At 30.2% G+C, this 9,284-nt stretch overlaps 1 non-coding gene across 1 annotated transcript; it reads right to left on the minus strand.

The window, feature by feature from the left end:
• Positions 1 to 367: 367 nt before the first annotated feature.
• Positions 368 to 539, minus strand: MIR166K (microRNA MIR166k). The gene has a single exon (NR_126676.1). It is a non-coding gene; the product is annotated as a microRNA MIR166k (primary transcript).
• Between the last annotated feature and the right edge of the window lie 8,745 nt (positions 540 to 9,284).

Here is a 9,284-nt window from a genome sequence, read left to right on the forward strand (position 1 = left end):
CTTGATCACAGATTTAGCTAGAACAACTCCCATTCTAGCTGATCTAATGTTTGGGGGCATAAATGCAAAGTATTTGTTGCTAGCTCCTTATAAGTACATAAGGTAAATGTTGAAAATACTTTAAATCTAAGTACTTCATCTTATTTCAAAAAGCACCAAGACCAAATAATAATAATAAGTAGAAAAAAAAACTGAATCTAACAATATTTGGCTAAAGTTTTTTTGGCTAGCTAGGTAGAACATAAAAGGACATAGAAAGCAGCAATTTATCTATTTAGATCTGATAGATAGACACATATGATTTGGATTGGAGGGGAAAAAAGGATTACCTTTTTCTTGTTGTGGTTGATTGCTTCTACAAGGAAAGTTAGGTGTGAGGAATGAAGCCTGGTCCGAGATCAGTCTCATCCCATGCATGAAGTGATGAAAATAATAATATATGTATGAAGGTAAGTAAATCAAGAAGGAAAGGGAAATTGAAGAAGAAGATATATATATGATGTGATGATCTTGGATCAAACCTCATTCCAAACACCCCCTTTCCTTCTCAGATCATGACCAATCTCTCTCTCTCTCTCTCTTTCTGCCTCTCTTTGACAACAAGCAAAGTTAAAATGAACGAAACTGAGACAATGATTTCGGATCAAACTTCATTCCAGACACCCTCCTTTCCTTCTTCAATAACGAGTCTGTTTCTCACAAGATGATTCAAATTAATTCAACTAATCAAAACAGCAAAATAGGCCTCACAAGAAATCAAAATCTCCAAACACCTAATTAAGTGCTTGAAATATTTGTCTCACTAAAGAATAAGAATGAATATATATAAGAGAAAAATGATTATAAATACTAAACAAAGGAATGATATATATATATATATATATATATATATATATATATATATATATATATATATATATATATATATTGAGAGATAGAACTTAGGTTGCTTCAACCATGATATATATATAGCTTTATGAGTGAGTGAGGCTCTTGAATTCCTAGCAGGCTCCATCTTGTGTGTGTGTGTGTGTGTCCACCTATCTAGCTTTCTCAATGTTCAAGAAGCAACAAAGGCCTGCAAGCACTCAAGTTCCCAATCAGTACACCACTAAATAATAAATGAAAAAGAGGGGACAGACAAGGGGATGGAGTAGATGGAACAAGAGAGAGAGACTTAAAATAAAGAAAAGAGGTAAATTAATAAGGGAAGAAAAAAAGAAAGAAAGATGAAAGACAGGTCATTATAAGAATACAATAATGAAAAGGCTGGTGGGATTTTGGAGGGATGGACGTTGTCTTGTTCTGAGGCTGTAGCTTTATGACAAAGAGGGAGTGACTAGAGATTGCTTAGAGCTGAGACTTTTACAGGCTCTCTCTGTGGAAAAGGAGAGAGGGAAGCACTGAAAATAACGAGGAGAGGACCAAAAGAAAAAGCATGGGAAGAAAGGGGACATGGGCCTCCACAAGGGATTATCAAATTAAAGTTGGAGTCACATATCATATCCAAAAAGGAAAAGCTGTGCAACTACTACTAACAACAATGGAGATATTAAGCATCAAACGCGTGGGATTATTTAGCTTAATTAATATTTGAGTTTTTCGAGTTCAACTCTTAGATATATAACTCTATTAAAAATTAATAAGAAAAATTTTATTGTTTATAATAATTTTATTTAACTCAACAGATTTTCTTCCATAAAAAATATATGCAAGTGGTCTAAAAAAAACAATAGAGATATCTACATCTTGAAAGAAAAGTGTCACGGCCACTGATCCTTTGCTTTTAAGCACATACATGCCACTGTTATTTTTTCCTTCTCAATTACTGAATGGAGTACATGTTACTGCTATACTCAACTCGCTCGCATATTCCAAAAATAATATTCTTTACTGATCAATTGTATTGATATTGATTATCTGCATTGTCGAATTGTACAAAAGTTGTGATATTTTAATATATCCTTTACGCAAATAAACAGTGAAGATAGAGTAACGTATAAACTAATCCTGGAGGATGGAGTCAATATTAAAAAAATTACGTACACTTTAAAATATTAAATTAGTATAATTTATCTATAAAAGATTACATCGTATTTAGTTTTTATAGAGTTTATATATACAAGTGTGTGTATTTAAGGGAAAATGTTAATATGCTGATATATTTAACATTAACAATTCGTTTCTTACTATTTTAAAAGTTATCCTATTTCATTTATTGATATAATACACACACACACACACACACATATATATATATATATATATATATATATATATATATATATATATATATATGAGCTCTTGTAAAGGAAGAAAAAGAAATAGGAGAGTGTCCATCATTGTTTTTAATGCCTTTTATTTATATGAGCCAAATAAAATCATAACAATAAGAGAAATATCTCAGGTAGCTCCAGATCTAATACTTCCAGGGTTATTACACTATGTAAGAAAGGAAAGAGATCTGTCCCAAAAGAAAAAAGAAAACCACGCCCAAGATTTAATCATAATCAAATTCACTAGTCCTAAAAGATCATACGGCTGATTTATAAATATCACCACAATACTTAAAATCAGAGATAGACCAAATAATTGGATACCAAAATAAAGGCCCAGCATATTTAGTCTTTTTTCCTATATGCTGCATGCAAGTACTAGTGTTGCTGTTCTAGAACAGAGGCTGATATATAGAACAGAATAAAACCCAAGCCAAGCATGAACTTTACTCCAGACAATTGCAAACATGCAAGAAAAAAAAATGCACTGTCTTTTCAAACATATTAGAATAAAACACAAACACGGCCTTGGTCTTGTTCCAAATATTGACCTTAATAGACATTAAATATTCTATATCATTACTATATAGGGAACAACTATTTAAGGTTGTGATTTAGAGGGAAATGGTAAAGTTGTTAGGGCAAATGGTATCTTTATTGAAGTTTAGAAAAATGTAGGAGAATAAGATATCATTTGACTTACTATGTTATTTAATGAGATTTTGAGAAATAAGAAAATGTTGGATGACTAAAGGAAGAGCAATTCGGTTCCTATATTTAAGTGCAAGAGATATTTAAAATTTTGTTAATTATAGAAATATATAAAACTTATAGGGCAGACTATAAAATTATAGAGAAAAAGAAAAGAATATTGAGCATAGATTAAGATAAGAGACGAGATTGCAAAAAATCAATTTGATTTTGTACTGAGAAAATTTACGATAAAAATAATTTCTCTTACAAATATATTGATGTATGGTTTTTATTGACTTGGACAAAACTTATGAGTGTATTCAATAGTGTGGGAGCTCCAAGAGATATAGATGAAACTAAATATTTTGTTTATAGGAATAGGATTACATTAGGATTTAGCCTTATGTCCTTGTTTAATCATGAACTAGAAACATACAAAAGTCCATGTATCCCTTATTGCAAGCCTTTTTTTTGCAAATGATATAGTTTTAATTAAGGAATCAAGAAAGCAATAAACTCTCAACTTGAAGACAAACTTTAAAACAATTATCAGTGATGGATCCAGGATTCTGAGTTAGTGGGGATAATTTATTTTAAAAATATTTTTTACCATCATACAATTAAAAATATAAACATGAAAATTGAAATAAAGTGTAATGAGCTGAAAAAAAATGAAATGTCAGCTTAATAAAGCGTAAAGTACTTAGTAAACTCAAAGGAGAGCAAAACTTAAGGGGAAAAAAAAGAGTTATCCAATAAAACATAAAATTTTACAGCAATTGAAAAGTTAAGAGCAATGAATTCAAATTATAAAAATAGGGGGTGCAAAGAGATATTAATAATAGATATATTTGTATTTTCTCAAAAGTGAGTGCACCCCCTCATTTACACTTGGGTCCACCCCTAGGTTTATGCTTAAGTAGGAGAAAGATAAATTAGTATGCAAACTGGTAGAACAACATTAAAGTAGTCCCAATATTATTGGGGTGACCAATAACATGCATGTTAAGACTGTCCAAAATGATTTTGAGAAAAATATTATATACTGACAATATAAAAAATTTTACATTATAATTGTATATGATAAGTTTATTAATTTTTATAAAAATTATTTTAAAAGTTATATTAACAACCAACTATAATTAAACGACAGTGTTAAAATATATTTTACACTTTTAATACATATATAATCGTTAAACTTGATAATTTTATTCCATCTCAACTATTCAACTAGTCTCTAAAGGTAACAAAATCTCCCTAAAAAGAGTTCTACATCAAACTGAATTTTAGTAGCCCCAGAAAAAAATTATCCGTCATTCATAAAGAGAATGAGAGTTATATCATTACATTAATATTTTTTTAATAGCTTCTCAAAAAAATTAAATTTTATTCGTTCTTATATATAGACTACAGCAGTGACAAAAGAATTATTAAAACACTAATAAAGAATTATATCCTTTGACTCTTTGAGGGACAATTTCGGGGTCAAAATAATTGAAAAACTATAATGATTGTTATTTTAATTTTTAAGGTGTACAACTTTAAAGGAATAATTTGAGAGTTTACCACAAAAATTTTACTTTGTAAATTTTCTTTTCCGAATATAATTACTTTTACTCAAATATCCACTCACACTTAAATTGTTATTAATTTATTCATATTATTTTGGGGAACTAAAAAGTTTAAAACATCACAAATATATAGATGTACAATATTATATTTATACATCAATTATTTTTTTATTTAAGACTAGATTGTTAATCTTTAATATCATACTATTAGAAAAGTGTGTGTTGAAACTTTAAATGTATCCAAGTTTTAGATTCAGAATTAGTCTGAAAATCAATCTAAAGAATATGAAGATATTTCAGAGTCTCAGAATAATGAAAAGTCTAACTACAGTGATAAAAAAGAAAGTGTGTAAAATATGATGAACAAGTACATAATTCATTCTTACTTTACACTGAAAATTTTTATATTAAAACATGTAAAAAATATAAATACTAAGAATTGAAACTATTGAAATATTTTTTTTTACCAGTTCTTCTAATAAAACTTACCATTTAAAAATAGTTTCGTAAATATACGCCATTATGTAATGGTCTATATATATGTACTAATTAAAACAATTGCACTGCACACACAGGAGGAACTAATATTAACTTGATTGGATTGAAATTAGACTGAATCTTTTAAGTAAAATTTTGAACTTACAGATATATATATATATATATATATATATATATATATATATATATATAACAATATTTTTTAAAAAAAAACAGGAGAGAGGGAGAAAACAAACCCAAAAATCTAAAATGTGATTTACAATTTTTCATCTTTTACCATTTTTTTTTACTTACCCTCACAAACTTAATTATTTGTCATCAAAGAAACCTATAGCAAAATATATGGCTTATACTAACGAGGAATATTAGTTCTAACAAAAGGGGGCAATCTCTAGTGAGATGACAAACAAAGGGTCAAATTTTTGTTAGAATTTTTTTTTTTACATTTAATATTTGATCATGTTGAAGAATATATAATTATTTAATTGCAAAAAAAGATATACATGAGAAATCATATATATAATCTTCTAAAAGTTTGAGAAATAAGATTGATTGGTAGTTTAAAAAAAGTAAAGAAAAAATTGTGGGTTTAAATCTGTTCAATTGATTTTTATCTAAATTAACAAATTAATATTTGTCCTTAAAAAAATTCGAAAAGTATAATGGATTCTTTTAGTCACCTTAAAAAAGATTAATCCATTACATTTTTTATCATTCTGAAAGAAAGAAAGAAAAAACCTACAAACCAAGGAAAATAGTTCCTGCAGCATCTACTGCTACTTTACAAATAAGAGAAGCTGGACAAACTTCCAGTGCAACAAAATGCCGGTTCGAGAGAGACCCCATCTTTGCTAAAGGGTCTGCGCATACGTTAACTTCACGGTAAGTATGCATGAACTTCAAATCCCACGAGCAAGATACAAAAAACCTTATTCTTGAAATGATGGAAGCATAAGGATGAAAAGGAGAACAACCTTGTTGAATCATTTGGATGGATGTAAGAGAATCAGTTTCTCAAATTATCTTCCGAATATTGGCATTCCACCATGGTAAATAGCTAGAAGTTCTGCGTGGATGTTTGTAGTGTGACCACGTTACCACAGTAGCCAGATATCCAATGACGGAGAGAGTTTCTGATGATACCTCCGAATCTTGAGCGCCCCGGATTACGCATGGAGCTTCCATTGGTGTTCAACTTGAAAAAAGGATCACAGGGAGCATTCCACTTCTTTTGGAACTGGACACATGTTTTTAGCTTTAAAAGAACGTTGAGTGAGCTGGAGCAGAGAATAAATTTGGTTCAAAGTGAACCACAAAGACCATTCCTCCTTTGGAAAAATGTAGTTATTACGACCCTTCCATATCATCCAGCAAGCCACCTCGAAAACTTGACCTCTATTGCTGGTAACGCTGGTGCGCAGCCATTCAGCTTCATTGATACATCTTAAAATATGATACAAATTTCTAGAATAAAAAAAAAATCCTAAAAATTTATAATTTAGGTAGAAGTTAAATGTATTAAAAAAATATAAAAGTATTATTAACAATATTTTAAAAAGATTTAGGACCTCATGAGGATAGTATTTTAGACTATTATATAAAGTTTAAAAAAATTTATCTCTAGAAGTGATGCCACCAACTTGGCTTGTCTATAAATAGGCTTACAACATCTTAACCTAAGAAGTTTTGTAAAATCAATATAAATTCTTCCTTTCATTGTCTAAGAGCTACACGCCCACTAAGTAATATACTAATTCTAATTAATATTTCTAACTAGACCTTCATTCTAAACCCGACAATCAATCACCATCTAACAATTAACTATCTTTCTCTATTCCTCTAAAATACTAACAATAGAGAAGAATTCATTGTTGTCATCAAAGTGTAGCTGACACCAAATGACTTTAGCTTTAGGGAAATCCCTAAGAGTATGGGTCCGAGTTTCCTCCACCCCATCGCACCTGCAACAGAAAGGAAGAGAAGAAAAATGTCGCTTACAGCGAAAAGAGTTAGTTAGCAAAGAACCTCTGTAAGTAAGCAAATAAAAGTGTTTAAGGTTTTCTGGCAATGGCAGCCTCCAGACCCAAGCCAAATTTTCCTTGCAGGTAAGGAGAATAGTAGTCTCACGGTCCAACCACCTAAAAGCAGATTTTGTCGTATATGCACCCGAAGGGGACACCAAATGTAGGCCTCCTCGATATTTTCATGAAGACAAAAATATGTTGGGTCTTCTGTCGCACTTCATTGGGAATATCTATAGCAAGTGTTTTCCTTTTCCAATTCCAAGACCCATTGTGGAAAACATCACAAAGGCGTAACTGGTTGTCCATAGTGTGAACGTAAAGAACCATGTCACATAGCTTTTTGCCCTCAAACCAATATTTGAACCACAAAGAAAAATCACCATGCCCAATACGAAAACTGAAACCATTTTTGAGCATATCAAAAGCTTGAAGAATTGAACTCCGTGGATGTTGAGTAGCTTGGAAAATAGAAGAATTACAAAGGTATTTGTCACTAAGAATACAAACCCACAATTTGCCCGGATCATTCATAAAAGCCCTTGCATGTTTCCTTAGTAGAGAAATGTTTTTTTGCCTTGCCTTCCTAATACCCAAACCACCCTTGCTTTTAGGCTTAGTGATAGTTACCCAGTCAACCCAGTGAGAAGCATTAGAGCCCCAAATAAAACCTCTTACAATTGTATCAATAGCTTGACAGAATCAATCCCACTTAATTCCTCTGTGATAAACATATTTGCATTAACTTCTACATTGATTGTGTCTGCTACCTGAGATTATGCGACCATAGTGGATGTCTCCTCCGTACCTGGTTGTTGTGGTTGCTCCGTAAAACTGAACTTCTCTGCGCTGGGACTAGGTTGTGCTATCACAAGTTCTTTTTTGCAGTCTCTTGTTAGATGGCCATAGCAACCACAGGATCCACATATCCTATGTAAGCCTTCATATTCAACATGAAATCAAAAGCCCTTCAATCACACCCTGCCAACAACAGGCTTTGTTAAGTCAACCTCTATGCACACTCTAGCAAACTTGCCTCTCCAGACGCATCCTTGGTGTTAATGTTAACCTTCACAGGTTTCCCTACTGCACGAGCAAGGGCTAATAGTATACTTTCATCATAGTAAACAAGGTTCAACCATGGGAATTGAATCCAAACCAAGGTCTTTTCAATCCTAGTTGTTGGAGACACAAATTTTGGAGACCACAATTGGACTTTCAGATAGTGGTTGAATATCATCCAAGGCACCTCCTCAATGACCTTCAATCTATCCACCTCCAAATCGAAAGTGACATATAATAGTCACGGCCAATATCTAAAATTTCGAACCCTGCAACTTCCTCCCAATTCATTGCATTTAGCAAGATCGTGCTGTACGTACTATATCTATTATTGGGCGTTTTATTGTAATAAAATTATTACGTTATTTTAAATATTAATTTTTACATGTTTTCACATAAAAATGAATTTAGTCATAAGAATTTTGAAAATGTAGTTAGATTATGTAAAATTTAGAAGTATATATATAAAAAAAACAATATTACTTTTTTCTTCCATCCTTAAGTATAAGACTTTTTTTTAGGATTAATTAAGTTTTTACTTTTTAAACTTTTGTTTGTTTGGTCAAAGTTTTTTAGCTTTTTTTTATTAAGATTTTTCATTCTTAAACTTTTGTTTCACTGATGAAAGTTTCAAAACTTTTAAAAATTTTGGTATTGAGTCTCTAAACAAAAGTTTAAATTCATTATTTTAATTTATTTAATAAAATTTCAAGAACTAAAAATTAACTTTTTTAAAAATTTAATAAAAAAATGTTTAGAAACCTTCACCAGTCAAATAAAAGTTAAGTTTAGGAACTAAGAATCTAATTTCAAAAAAAAATAAAAATTTAATTAATTCTTCTTTTTATTTATCCCTTTTGTAACATGTATTTCAAGATTATCAATAATTATTAAGTGATAAAGAACATGACATATTATTATCAAGTTAACAGAGACCTTTTAAAACAAATTAAAAAAATTTGAAGGTTAAATCTAATGAATAGTTAAAAACTAAAATAAAATAAAATCACAAGAGACTAGAAAAAGAAAAAACACATTTAATCACTTTTTTTTATCATTCGGTATAGATTCGTTATCAAACTAGCAACATTTCCAAATTATAGTTACAACTTTTTTTTTTTTTTTGATAAAATTATATGGTTACAACTTACAAACTACTAATT

This window comes from Glycine max, chromosome 19 (assembly GCF_000004515.6).
Source record: "Glycine max cultivar Williams 82 chromosome 19, Glycine_max_v4.0, whole genome shotgun sequence".
NCBI classification, from domain to species: Eukaryota; Viridiplantae; Streptophyta; class Magnoliopsida; order Fabales; family Fabaceae; genus Glycine; species Glycine max.